This window comes from Colossoma macropomum, unplaced genomic scaffold (assembly GCF_904425465.1).
Source record: "Colossoma macropomum unplaced genomic scaffold, Colossoma_macropomum, whole genome shotgun sequence".
Taxonomy (NCBI): domain Eukaryota; kingdom Metazoa; phylum Chordata; class Actinopteri; order Characiformes; family Serrasalmidae; genus Colossoma; species Colossoma macropomum.
The window spans coordinates 773357-788798 of NW_023495267.1; the positions used below are offsets into that span (position 1 = coordinate 773357).

Below are 15442 nucleotides of genomic sequence, written 5' to 3' on the forward strand. Positions count from 1 at the left end.
CGCATACTAGCACACAAATAGTGTGTAAAAATAGCGCATATACCATTAGAAGTGCACTTATTGGTGTAATGAGTGAAGTATACAAGTGTGTGGTTTGGGATGCGGCGATAGTTGTGCTAGCGAGCTAGTTAGCTAATGTTAATGCTAAAAGCCGTCCTACTTCCTGCTGTGAACCGAGCTGTAACATTTTCTATTTCGAAATGCATTTTCTCTGGAATTGTTAACGGAGTTGGAACAGAGGAGCAAGTAACTATTATTCACAGCGACCCTGTTCACGTTCCAGATAACGTTTACAGTTTTAAACAATGCATCGTCGTCTTAACGTCGAGGCTGCCGGCGCGTTCCGTTTCGGCGAACACAGGAGAGCGTTTCCAAACAGGTTTCTGTTCTCCGCGAATGTTTAGCTCCACTCGCTAACAGTTTCAGGAGGTAGTTCTCCATGAACACACAGGGTAGCTGGACAAAAGGTTACCGTTGAAATGAAGCGTTTAGACTAAAATCGTTCATATTTAACTGTTCATAGAGAAGAGGTTTTCCACAAACGTTCGCCACTTTCCCATCGGGGCGGGGAGTATCCCCTCTCAGAGGAGAGCAAGAATCTCTCAGGAGCACGGAGAGATGCTGATTTTCCTCCGTTTCAATAAAAACCTGTGATTGTAGAATGTAGTTGCAGCAAAGTGTAGACAGACAGCAGAATGCACAGATCACAGACTGCATTGTTTATATTTAACATTTAAATTGAGATTTTTTTATTTATTTGATTAAAGAAAAATTATTTAGTTTTGTTATATTGTATTGCTGCTACTTTGCACATCCTTCGTTATAAATTTTGACAGGAAAAATACATTGGAGTTTTTTTTATCTTCTGTATTAGCAGGAAAGATCATTAAAATAGTGAATTCTTGAATGTTATTTATCTTTATTGTCTTCATTGATAGTTAGCAAATGTATAAAACAACCTCAAGCTAAATTTAAAAGCTAAAAACTACATAAAAGTTATTTGGTAATGTAGTGATTCATAATCCGAATAATCGATTATTCACTTTAGCGATCGACAGATTATTCGACTATCAAATTAGTCGTTTGTTGCAGACCTAATGCACAGTAGACTTCTATCTGGCCAAGAGGTGATACAGCAGTTATTCTCAATCCTCATGTATGCATTCTGTTTAAACATCTTCATATCTCTTTAATCTCTTTCAGCACATCTATTACAGTGTGCCTAAATCCCACACTAGCAAAGCACCCAAAATATTAATGGCATGTTATTCCACCATACAAATTATCTACAGTGGCAAACTGGTAAACACAACACAAACGAAATCAAGGAAGTTTTATCCAAAGGTCTAAAGAAACATAAACAGTGAAACAATCAACCAGACTGAATTTCAGATGAGCTGCATTAAGATTTGAGTAAAAATGTTCTGAGAAAAACTCAGACGGGCTCTGTGCTCCAGCATGAGTTGAGCAATGTTTACAAACACAGTTTATATGAGACTCTAAACAATGGATGTCCAATCTTACCCACAAAGGGCTGGTGTGGCTGCAGGTTTTCTTTCCAATCAAGCACATCTGATTCAACTTGTTTAATCAGCTGGTTTTAGTCTTCAAGTGACTGATCATGTGTGCTACTGCTCTGCTGGAATTCAAATCTGCAGCTACACTGGCCCTTTGCAGATAAGATTGGACACTAAAACTATAATCCTGAATTTCAACAAAACATAATGGTAGCCATGCCCTAAAGAAGTGTGTTGCTGACATGTCGTAACCCAAGCTCTTCAAAAGTTATGTTTAAAAGCTATTTTTGGTAGTGCTGCAGATCAGATTTCTGCCATTATCAGTTGCTTTTGCTTAATGTTTGACAAGAAAGAGACATTTTAACAACATGTAAAACAATTAATCAATGTGTAGGAGCAGACAATTGTCAAAACAACAAAAATCAACTAAATCAGTTGGTAAGCATGGGCACATGAGGACACATGAGAATCTCATTTACTAGCCAAAGAAAACTACTGCATTAGTTTTAAAGACATAATCCATAATCTTTTCCTGAAAGCCTTACTGTTACCACTGTGTGCAGATGAGCATGGAAGTACGTACACAGGGCTGCAACAAACAAAACCCTGACAGTTGTGGCCATCTTTGCGAACAATAAATATACAAAGGTAACCGTGAAGAGCAAAGATTAAATAGACCATTTACAGAATGTATAATTTTTAATGTATAATTTTCTGGCATGCTCAATTATTACAGGGCCTAGATTTTAGGACTGCTCACACCTCACACTGAGTTGCTCAATCTGCAGTTACTTTTCAACAGTCACTCCAGGGGTTAAATTTTTCACATGCAATACTGATGATGGCTTTAGGTTTTAGTTCATGTACAGAACAACAATACATACGTACACTCCTGAGGACTGAGTTGTGTCTTAAAATGTTTTCTGCCTTGTCTTAAGGCTTCTATAGATATTTAAAATGGAACTTAATGATAGGCTTTGCAATTTCAAATCAAACAAACAAAATGTAACGCCAGTTTCTGTAATTTAAGTACGTGTTGGCTCTGTATTTATGATATGTTACATCAAGTACATTTCAACTTGGTGTGAAAGTTTTCTTAAAATATAAAAACTAACAACAGAACAACTAAATAATTAAAATAATGTATAGCAGGACTCCAAAGCTTCTCTAACATACAACAAGGAATAGGTGTACAAAAGTATTTTAAGACACATCTTGAGATGTCTTGGGCAAATCAGTAAGCATCTTAGATGGCATCTTAAAACATCAATCACCAAAACAATCAACAAGTGTCCAAGACATTTAGACATTCTTTGTGAATTGAGAGCCATATAAAGACTTTCTAAAAACATATATTAGCGCTGTTTAAGTTTATTAAGTTTATTTCCCACTCAAGTGCAATCACATTTTTGTGAAGTTCCATACTTCACAGGTATAAATGAGAAATTATTCATTAAAGTGTCAAGTAATTCCTTCTGTCTAGTGGAAAAAAAAACATAAGCCTCCCTAAATCTACATAAACAAAAAAACATTAATCTCTTTTTTAATGTAATCAAGCTAGATTGATATTATTTTCTTTTAAAAACATGATGAAAGATGAAATATCTAGACTGGGCCTAAAAGGGCCCTTTCAGACAATTTTCAACATTTTATACATTCAACCTACAGCTGTTCCTTCTGTGTTGATGAGCTGATATTGATGAGCTGGTGAAACATATTGGCAGTCTACTAGTCACATTTACTTTGTTATTTATGTAATCACATATTTATTTATTTGTACAAAGCTGTAGGTATTTGGACCAAGTAGCTAGTGAGTCTCTATAAGTTTAAGTTGTTCCACTTTCATACGTTGTTCATTGGCGTTGGTCATGCAATGAAAAGAAAAAAAAAAGTCAACAAGTCATAGAAATCATTCATGTAGTACACTTTAAGATGTATAGAGATGATTTTGAGAAGCTAGAATAAACTTTGCATTCTGTAGTTTACTTATGGCTTCTGTAGTTCTACTGTCCAAATTTTTTGTTAGCTCACCATCGAAATAATCACCGATACTTAAAGACACATTAAAAAACTGACTGCACATAATGAGTCAAAATAGAGCTGGAATGCTGCATTAGTAATGATTAACACCCCAAAATGCTATTGTTCATGTGACTTCTGTCCAGAGACAACCAGAGACATAACGATACACTTAGGCCATATTTGATTAATGACACTGGGTTCATGATTCAATATTCTCACAATATTCTTAATAGAAAATACTAAGCAGATGCTGAATTCAATCAGTAAAATTTTATGTGGAGATGGCATGATGTTTCCCCAACTGATGCCGATACCAACACTGAAAGCTTGAGTATCAGCTACACCTGTCACAATTATTACATATTCACCTGATTACAAGTATTTGAGCCCATTGCAGTTATTTCACACAATTGTTAGCTTTCAACATCATATGTTTACATTGCAATAAGCAGAATGTTAATTGGGTGCTTTTTCCATCAGTTCAGTTGAAGTAATAAAATAAAGCAGAAAATAAAAATAAATAAAATAAGCAGTAAATACATTTAATAAGACACGACATGGGTCTTACAAAAACAATTAAAATTTTAACTTTTGACTTGGTGCCATATGTATAGAAGGCAGCAGCGAGTAACGTGTTTATTTGAGTTTCTGTCTTCAGCTGGAATCTATCAAGTATTGACAGCTAGACAGCAAGATAGCTAATCAGCCAATTTGGTCATTTTAAGTTTGAACATTAATATTTGCATACACAGCATAAAGGACGAAATATACAGGTAACTACATGACATCACGATATGTGAGTATACGCTACTTCAGGTTAGATTTGTTCACAGGATTCGATTGTCTATTTTTACAGCATGGTATCAGATCTGTGCCATCTCTACTTTTACGCAAAACACATTTTTGAGGAACACTTTAATTCTTCAGTCAAATATATTTGTAAATTAATCTGTAAGTCTGTATAATAATGTGGTAATTAATGATATGATACAGACGTGGCAGACTGAGGTTAGGTTAAACTAATCGCTGGAGTATTCCTTTAACAGTATGTGACTTACTCTCCACTGAACTTTGGCTAGTGCTAGATCAGTATAGGAATCCGTAATGTATGATTTGGAATGCAAAATAAGAATTATCCAGTTACACAACCAAACAGGAGCACATGCAACAAATTCTGCCAGAGATTTAGCCATCAACACTACACAGCCTCCTTCTGATATAATCTCATTATGAGGCTCATTGACCCCATATTTACAATATAAAGGCCATTATACAACAGTTAGTTCCGGCCACAGAAGCTGATTGGTTGAGAAGCATTCTAACCGTGCTGTTATTTTGCCATAACATCAGGGGATTTTCACAAACACTGTATCACTGTATCTCTCTCAACGCTGAGACGCTGTTGCTAAGCAATGACATTGACAGCTGTTGGAGACGCTCAAGCCATTTGAATGTTGTTACTTCTTAGTTTGCTCACAAACAGAAAATGGATACTTTTAAGATTACATCTGACCTACAGCCGATTTGGTCAGACTCTGAAGATGAGACTACGCTAAATTCTCAAACTGGAGAACAAACTGCTGGCTGTGCAGCGAGTGAGCGGAGCTCGTTACTCTGATGTAGCAACAAGCTGCTTGTTGAGGAACTATAATTTTGTGGAAGGAATTGCTACATTAAAACATATTAAATGCCACGTTCACGGCCCAATTTATTTATTTATTACTTTATTTATTTAACTGTTATATAAAAGCAATAGAATACTAGAGGTTGTGTGTTATCACGAATAACATCACAGCTGTGCGACCAAATCACAGCCGTGATGTTATTTCGTGATAACACACTCCCTCTCGTGTTCTGTTGTTTGAATGCAAACTTCTAAAGCAACTGCACACACAATTATACCAGACCAAACTGTCTTGACAAGTTGCTTTGGTGTGTTATGAATGTGAGCATTAGAATGTGACTGTTGGCTTATATTTTTTTCTTGCTTCAGTTCTTCTTTCTCTTCAGTAATAATAATTCAGTTAATCTCTCTTTTCATCTATTGCTATGAATCAAAGGAATCAATTTTTGCCTATCCTTCAAGTTCTTACAGAAGTATGTGTGTTATGCAGCGTAAAGCACAGTATAATCATATACAAGTATAACTGTAACTAATGTAAATGTGCTGATGTTACTTTTTGCTTAAAAATTAGTGGAAAAAACTAATGTCAAACCTGCTCACAAACTAGAACTTCCAGATCTATAAAAGTTCGTTGGGATCAGCACTGAGGTGGCGTATGCAAATGTCAACCTCTATAGGTGCAACTAGTTTGAAGCATAAGTGTGAATATTCTCACGAAGATTTCTTGCTTAACCCTTTAAACTGCAATTTTTTATTCAGTTATTAGGCTAATCTTAAGACTTAATATTCAGTAACTACAATAAATTACTCAGTAACTACTATAAAACAAATATGTAAAGTCTATAGTTATAAAAGTCAGAAATAAAAGTGTGGGGCCACATAGACTGAGGCACATTAATGATGTCTATTTGTGTTCTGCTTCCTAGTTACTAATCTGTGTGTTATATACATCCTTAAAATGGTTCTTCAAAGGTTTTTAGTAAAGCAAAGTTTATATATAGAACTGTGAATACTCAAAGAACTATTTGAATGCATAAATGGCTCTTTGCATGGTTAAACATCTTCTTCTCTATGAAGAAATGGTTCTTCCTTATTGTAAATGGTTGTTTAGAGAAACTGTTAAGAGGATTTTCAAAGGAGGATCCCCCACTGACAATGTAATTCCAAACCTAGGTGTAATCTGTTTGTCCCTGAAGCCTAAATTTGCTATCTAGTCATTATAACTGTAAAAGATTTCGATTTTCATTTTACCACGATCAGTTGTGACAGATAGTTCTCAATACCACAAATGAACGATGCTAGTATTAGTACAGAGTGCAAACAAGCAAAGGACTTAAAGGGGAATTTCACCAGTTTTTCAAAATTTCTGCTGAGATGTAAACAAAGTCATTCAGATGGGTTTGATGTCAAATTGTGCATTGTAAAGAAACTTATGCAGATTTATTTACAATTCTGGTAACAGGAAATGAGATTGAGATTGAATGAGGTTTTATGTAATGTTGATGACGGTAAAATAGTGGTAAAACTTTTTGCCTTACAATGTCCTACATGTACATCAACCGTAAACAATCGTAAAACAACGTTTCAGTCATGAGGCAATGCATTCATAAAGATTTTTTGTAAAACTTTGTGAAGTACCTTTTTGTAAAAGCTTCTGGCATCTGGTTGCTATCACCACCACTGTAAACAATTCTCACTCTGTGAATGTCTCTAGAATTATTTATTTTACATCAAAACACTCTGAATGACTGTTTACATCTTAACGATTTTTACATTTTAAAGTGTTGGTGGAATTTAATTCTGAGGAAGCCAAAGCATCTTTTTGTTCTACAAAGGTACCACCCAGTCAGCCAAGAGTACCTTCAGACCCCATTTGCCTGCAAAACCACAGTCAAGTCTGATGGGTTCTGAGTTCCAAGGAGAACACAGAATACACACTGATAGCACCAATCAGTGAGCAATGAAAACAATCATCTATCACCAACTCCACAGTGATTATTGCATAAGGAAATATGAAAATAGAATAAAATACTCATTATCTCTTCTAGGAAGTCCTGGTGACAGGCTTATGTAGTAAAGACAAGACGGATCTACAGATACCAAAACAGAGATTTCCTGATGCACATCGAAACAGACTGTTAAGAAATATATGAGACAATATATATTATAGGGCTGTGATTAATACAATATCACTGGCTGTATACATATATATATCAGACTTTCCTTCAACTTTCCTTCAAGAGGGGCTTTACTGGAAACAGCAGCAAAGTGGGAAATGGAAAAATAAAGAAAAACTAAAAGTATACGGCTTTGAGCTCTGTTGTGAGTCGATGAACTGTTATCTACAACATAGCTACGTCTTCGACTCGACAGCCTTGCCAGCTAGATTTATTTCAGAGTAAAAGCCTGGAAAATGAATATCAGACGTTTTCTCAACCAGGGACAAGAGAGTAATGGTGGTCATTTTTGTTGTACTGCTATTTGACATGTGGATCGCAGTTATATATTCTTTAATGAATGGCTGCTACTTCTGTTGTATATTTTTGGTGTTTATCTGCATGTTTTGAAAAGGCCTGAACTGAACTACTCAGTGTTTGCAGGAATGCATGCACAATGTTTGAACTTGGGACAGAAGATTCATTTTGTGGCCTGGTGGCCTAAATAAAACTCGTTAATATTTATTTTTTCCCCTCTACTTCGTTTTCAACGTGGACCGTCCAGTCTGTCACACACTGGATCACCAGCTTATTCTAAACCAAAATTATATATCGTCAGACTTCACGACTTCCAGAAAGTTAGCGTGTTTACAAAAAGCCTGACCTATTTCTCAATCTGCCCCTTAATTACAGGATATCACAGACATGGCATTGGAACCACACCAAGCATCTAAACTGCCTCAGGGAAAGGATGGTGTGTTTCAACGCCATTAGCACAGAATCTGTTAAAAGCTCCCTGTAAATGTGGTCTTTTCTCTACCTCACACTGTAAAACTCGAAGAGTCTGGAGATTTTACCGTTCGAATACACACAGAACGAGTAGTTCATGACTTATAAATGTCACTGTTACTCATTAATCTACAAGTTACAAAGACGCCCTATAGCAACAGGCTGAGCTAAATTAACAACGGTTTATCTAACAGAAAATAACAGTGCCCGAAAAAGCGAAGTTAGCAACGATGAACATCCAGAAGAGAACATAAATAAAGCCTCAGCGCGAAGCACACACAACCAAAACGCCACATCAGCATGTGTACAGTAAAGCCGATCCATAATACTGTCCGAACAGGATCTCTGGCTATTCAGAAAGTAAACGAATCCGCTATGAAGGAGCTAGCTAGCCAACCCGCCGTACGTAATACTGTGAAATTGTTAAGATTACTCAAGAGAGTCAGACGAATGGTTTATTTCCACTTGCTAGCAACGCGTTCAACTTGCTCTTCAGCGCGTTACCAAACAACTCGTAACGTGTAATACTTCTATAATAACTAGCCTATAATCGTTTTAAATAAACGAAGAGTGAGAACTTACCCTTTCAGTATAGCTAAAAGAAGAAGAAAACCACTCTGAACAGCTGTCAGTCAGTCCGCGCTCTGCTCTCAGCCAGGGAACAAAAGTTGTGAGGTGCAGTGTGAACACGTTGAGGAGCTTCGACAGACTGCCGGAGAGAAAGAACCAGCCAGGAAGAGGAGAGAAACACGCCTGCTGCGTCTCCCCTCCTACACTGGCAGCAGTATGCTAAAATAAACTCGTTGACTTATTGCCTCGAAATAATGACTTGTGTTCTCGACTATATGGCTTTGTATCTCAAAATATTGGCTTGTTTTCTCGAGATGTTGAGATAATAAGCCATTATTACAGAATACGAAGTCGTTATTTTCGACGTCATTATTTAGTAATTACTCATTTAGAGTGAATCAGTATTTTGAGAAAATAATTAGAGATAGCAAATCAATAAACTGAGAAAATAAGTAATTGTTTCGAGACATTAAGACATAATCTTGATTTTCTGCTGCCAGAAACAGAGAAGGAAGAACATGGGTGATTTTTTTTTGTCCTCTACCTGGTGGAAATGGGCTTCCGTAGCCTACTAAGTTACATAGTGACCTGTGAGACGTTTTCACTGTATGCCCACAAGTTGTCCAACATATTGCAGATTTTAGATGTAGGCTATCTGGAGGGCTATCTCCTTCTTAATATAGCAAAAAACAACAGATGTATTCCCCAGACCTCTATGCATTCTTTTCCACGTGGTAGGCGGGTCTTTAAACAAGCACCAAACAGAATTAAGTCATTTTTACTACATCCCCATTTCCAAAAAAGTTGGGACGCTGTGCAGAATATAAATAAAAATAGAATGCAATCATGTGCAAATCAGGTAAACCATAATTTTAAAGGAAAATAGTACAAATACAACATATCAAATGTTGAAACAGAGAAATGTTATTGTTTTTTAAAAAATATATGCCCATTTTGAATTTGATGCCAACAACACGTTCCAAAAAAGTTGGGACGGGGACATGTTTACCACTGTGTTTCATCACCTCTTCTTTTAACAATACTTGGCGTTTGGGAACTGAGGCTGTAGTTTTGAAAGGGAAATGTATTCTCATTCATCCCTCAACATAGAATTTCACCTGCTCTTCAGTTCAGGGTCTCCTTTGTCGTGTTTTTCATTTCATAATGTGCCAAATGTTTTCAGTGGTGACAGGTCTGGACTTCAGGCAGGCCAGTTTAGCGCCTAGACTCTTTTAATATGGAGCCATGCTGTTGTAATATGTACAGAATGTGGTTTTGCATTGTCTTGCTGAAATAGTAAAGGCCTTCCCTGAAAAAGACGTCATCTGGATGGCAGCATATTTTGCCAAAACATGTATATATCATTCAATTAATGGTGCCTTCACAGATGTGCGCATCACCCATACCATGTGCACTAATGCCCCCCATACCATCATGAATGCTGGCTTTTGAACTGTGCACTGATAACAAGCTGAGTGGTTTTTAGCCTGGAGGACACAGTATCCATGATTTCCAAAAAGAATTTCAAATGTTGATTCATCAGACCACAGGACACTTTTCCACTTCCCTTCAGTCCATTTTAAATGAGCTTCGACCCAGAGAAGGTGGGTCCAGAGAAGAAAATAAGAACTACTCATGCCATGTGTACCATGACTCAACCTCAAACCAGTGATGCCATATAGAAGACTACTAGAGTGATGTTACTAGAATGAGGTTGTGCATCATTTTGTAGTCATCAAGACTGCTCAGATAAAGATCTCTGGGTCTAAACCAGTTCTTTCTCTATAGGAAAAAAATGTGTTTTTAAAAATCGCATCTATCACAGCCTGTTATAAACAATTTTTTTTCAAAGCCAGTACATTTTTCTGTACAGTTGTTTTTCTCCAAATGTCACTGGATCCTTTGAGTATAGACAAGATCGTAATCACAATATATATTTAGGGGGGGATACGTCCCCCTAATATTCAGATATGCTTAAATGCATACTGCTGTAGGAAATATAAATAAAATATTCTGTTCACTACCTTTGCATAATGTTACACACTTAAAAATGATGGTTCTCTAAGGGTTCTTTAGTAAAGAAAATGGTTCTATATATAACCATGAACGCTCAGATAACCCTTTGCATGATTAAAGGGTTCTTTGCATCATGAAAGGGTTCTTCTGTGTTAAAAAGAGTTCTTCTATTGTTACAGTGTCAAGCTTGTAATAATAGAAGAACCCTTTATGGTGCTATATTGAACAGAAAGGTTTCAGAAAGGTTCTATATGGAACCATATTCAACACATTCTCCATCAATCTGAAGAACCATTTCATGATGCAAAGATCCCTTTAATCATGCAAAGGGTTTCTTTGAGTGTTCATGGTTCTATATAGAACCATTTTGTTTACTAAAGAACCCTTGAAGAACTGTCATTTTTTTAGTGTGTAGAATCTGTCAGTCTTCTCATCAGTTGTTGATGGGACATCTATTATTGTAACAAAATACTACCATACCAGCACTTCACTGCAGCAAAGTCTTTATAAGGTCTCTGACTTGCATGTATAATTGTGGAAATAATAAATATTTTGCTGAAAAATGTTGGTAATTGTATGAAGTGGAAATTTTTTGGTGAAAATGGGCCAATTTGTGAGTGCTAACCAATCAACCATCACTAACGTTAGCTATCATAGCTAACACCACATTTACACCTGGTCATTTCATGCTTGAGTGTCTTGAGTATCAGGATTACTCTGGAAAAGGCCAAGCCACCGAATAATGCAAGTGTAAACACACCAAGATGCATTTGTAACAGATACAAATCCGGTCGCTTAAAACCACTTCAGGAGGTGATCTGAGACACATTTGAGCCACATGTTATAGCAATGTAAACACAGCTGTCTCTCCAAGACACATTTGATGACTAAACCCCCCAGCACAACCAAAACTCCTCCCCATGGGGCATGTGATGCCTAATAGCATGTGGACAGATACTACTTTGCAAAACAAACGGCAGACAAAGGGGCTGAATGGATAAACATTTGGTAACTGGTTCCCATGTAACGAGCAGATTTGCATCTTTCATCCCACACAACTATTGTATTTCAGTCTGAATAACCAGAGATGCATTTGACTACCAGGTGTATATGCATGTGGCTAAAATCTTATTGGGTTACAATGCAGGATACATAACAGGTGTAAATGGGGTATAAGTTACCTGGAAAGTTAATTAGCTACACATTCACACAGTGACCAACAACGGTCACGGACATGTTCAACTAATTAAATAAGAGCTTTCATTTACTGCATATTCATGAAGTATCCTGCGTAGTGGTACTTGCTTATGATAAAGAGCATTACTATTGTTTGTTTGATTAAAGTGCTTTACAATGAGCCATCATAAGCAAGAGGAAAAGTGGCAGTGATATTCATCAGTTTTTTTGGACAGACTCCGAAAAAAAAAGTAAAGTAAAAAAAAAAGAAAAGTAAGTTGAGAGCAGTAGGAAAATGAGTACTAGTAAGAAGACAGAGGCTTACAGCAGTACCAGAGATGAGTCAGTGTTTCTTGATATTGTGACGACTTGGCAAAGAATCATGGTTTTCAAGGAAGGCTCAGCAGAGAAAACTGCTGCACAGGACTACTGAACAGCTGGAATAACAGACGACAATAACCACACACCTCAACGGGAAAGTAGGGACTAGCACTGCACAACTACTCCATAACCCAGCAGAGACACAGCCCAACATGTACATATATACAGTGATTAAGCCGTGACTACAACTATTTATATGTTTTAATTCTCTCTTTCTTCCTGTCTGGTGCTCTCTCAGAGAGCTCTGTGATTGTTGCTCCACATGGCCACGCCACAGCCGAACAAGCCAGTAGCAGGATGCTACACAGCACCCCTCTTAAAAAGAGCTGCCTGAGTGACCCCACAAAGTCCAAAGAGTCACTCCCCTGCAATCTCTCCACAGCAGGGGCTTCGGACTGTATGCTATTTCAACAAAAACACATACCATGGGCCTGCTCTCTCAGCCACACACGCTGTCAGTCCTCCCCCTAGGGTCATGCTCTCCTGCCCGGAGCACCAGAGGAGAGACTGAGTGCTGCATCCTCCTTCCCATGGCGGCAGAACTCCTTGCAGCTCGTGGCGTCAATACTTGTGCTACGACTACAGTCACGGCTCCGCTTCCTCCTCCACCCACCACGTACATCAACGCAAGTGAGAGAGCTGCATGTGTTTGCTAGAGACCTGGCTCAAAGCCTTGGCAATCCATGCCGCCGGCACCTGCTCACAGCATCACTGGAAGGCCCCAGCCACTGCCACCAGGCCACCACTCCATTCCTCTGTCAGGCCCTCGCTGACCGCCGTCCTCTGTCCTCTGGCCGAACTCCTGCTGGGCCTCCTGTGCTGCTTCCGCTGCAGTCCCTGCCTTGCTGCCTCACAGTCTTCTTGTTTGGGCTTGGTCCAACCACTCATCCTTTTGAGCTCATAGTAGCACTGCTCTTAAGTAGTGGGAAGTCCCACTTCTGATCACCAATGTGATGACTTGTCAAAGAAAGAGACACGGGAGTCATAGCACTTTTTTAGTGAAGGCACTATTCTTGAACATTCAGCAGAAAAACCTACCGCCAAGCATTACTAAACGGCTGGGATAGCAGCCAGGTCATCAATAACCAAACACCTCAATAGAATGGTAGGTCAGGTCAAGTCAAGTCAAAGTTTGTTTATATAGTGCTTTTTACAACAGGCATTGTCACAAAGCAGCTTTACAGAAAAATCTGTGTCCAAGCCCCCATGAGCAAGCCAATTGCGAAAAACTCCCTAAGAGCAAGAGAAAGAAACCATCAGAAAAAACAAGTCTCAAAAGGGGGACCCATCCTCTTCTGGTTGACACCAGATAGTAAAACAACAACACGAGCAATATGAACAGAGAATAAGGTTTTATTTATTATTATATATTATAAGTATTAAAAAAGCAGAAAAGGGGAAATGCAGGTGAAGCAATGGCTATGATTAAATAGTTTGTGTCTGTGCTGGCAGCAGTATCATCAGGAGGGCCAGTTCATGCAGGTGAGGTTTGCACAGCGTTGTACAGCAGAAAGCTCCATGGTGGTCAAACTGGCCTAGAAGGCAGGCGAGCAGTGGCACCCAATCAAGGCAGATGAAACAACAGCATCAGACTGCACAGGATGGACAGATGTTCAGCTCTGCAAACAAACACACAGTAAGTTAGTTATGTTAAGAGTAATTAATTATAGTATACAGTATTAACAGAGAGCAGCAGAGACTTTAGCAGGTCTACCTATTAGAAGGTAACAAAGGTATGAAAGACATGAGGGCTCCCTGAGATGTCAGCACCCCTCCACTCCACCGTCTTGAGTAAATGCATGAGGGGGCTTTGTATTAAAAGGCTCTACCTCCTGATGTAGCTTTGTCAATTCTAGGAACTAATAGTAAGCCAGCACCTTGTGATTTTTGAGCACCTTGATCTTGCACCTTGAGAAACTTGTACTCAATGTGGAATTTATCTGACAACCCATGGACTTTTGATAAAACTGGGCTTATATGGTCAAACTCTCTAGTTCTTGTGAGGACTTTGACTGCAGCATTCTGGACTAAGTGAAACTTACATCCAGACAGCAGGGCATTGCAGTTATCCAGCCTTGAAGCAAAAAAGGCATGAACTAGCTTTTCTGCATCGTGTAGAGACAGTGCATTTCTTAATTTGTCAATACTGCGAAGATAAAGGAAAGCTGTTCTAGTAATATTGGTTAAATCTGCATTTAAGGACAGATCAGAATCTTGACACCAAAGTCTTTTACAGATGCACCTGATAAAACTCAGAAACTAAGTGTTAAATTAGATAGTTTGTTTCTAGCAGCTTTTGGACCAAGAAGCAGAACCTCTTTTTTATCTGAGTTCAGCAGGAGGAAGTTACTCGACATCCGGTCTTTCATGTTTTTTATACAGTCCTCAATCTTATGAAGTTGAAGTTTGTCATCTGGTTTGGTTGATATATACAATTGTGTGTGATTATCGCAGCAGTGGAAATTAATGCCTGACAATGGTACCCAGCATATATAATGTGAATAATACTGGTCTTAAAACAGAGCCTTGTGGAACACAATACTTTACTTTTGCAAGAACAGATGATTCACTGTTTACATTCATAAACTGAGAGCGATCACTCAGGTAAGAACCAGGAAAGAGCTATTCATGTTACTCCTACGAGGTTTTCTAGCCTACCTATAAGATAGAGTGGTCTATCATATCAAATCCTGCACTAAGATCAAGCAGACCCAGCAAAGATATGTTTCCTTGGTCAGAGAATAATAAGCGATCATTTGCAATTTTCACTAGTGCTGTCTGTGTAATATGATGTGGCCTAAAACCAGACTAAAATATTTCATATACACTATATTGCCAAAAGTATTCACTCACCCATCCAAATCATTGAATTCAGGTGTTCCAATCACTTCCATGGCCACAGGTGTATAAAACCAAGCACCTAGGCATGCAGACTGCTTCTGCAAACATTTGTGAAAGAATGGGTCGCTCTCAGGAGCTCAGTGAATTCCAGCGTAGTACCGTGGTAGGATGCCACCTGTGCAACAAGTCTAGTCGTAAAATTTCCTCGCTACTAAATATTCCACAGTCAACTGTCAGTGATATTATAACAAAGTGGAAGTGATTGGGAACGACAGCAACTCAGCCACGAAGTGGTAGGCCACGTAAAATGACAGAGCAGGGTCAGTGGATGCTGAAGTGCATAGGTCGGC

The 15442-nt window shown here is 38.3% G+C and overlaps 1 protein-coding gene across 1 annotated transcript in view; it reads right to left on the reverse strand.

Moving 5' to 3' along the window:
• The window catches only part of cd82b (CD82 molecule b), a 35009-nt gene extending 26178 nt beyond the window's left edge, over positions 1 to 8831 (reverse strand). The window contains exon 1 of the mRNA XM_036561671.1: positions 8691 to 8831. The gene's annotated coding sequence lies outside the window, so the exon portion shown is untranslated. The remainder of the gene's footprint in view (positions 1 to 8690) is intronic.
• Positions 8832 to 15442: the final 6611 nt, after the last annotated feature.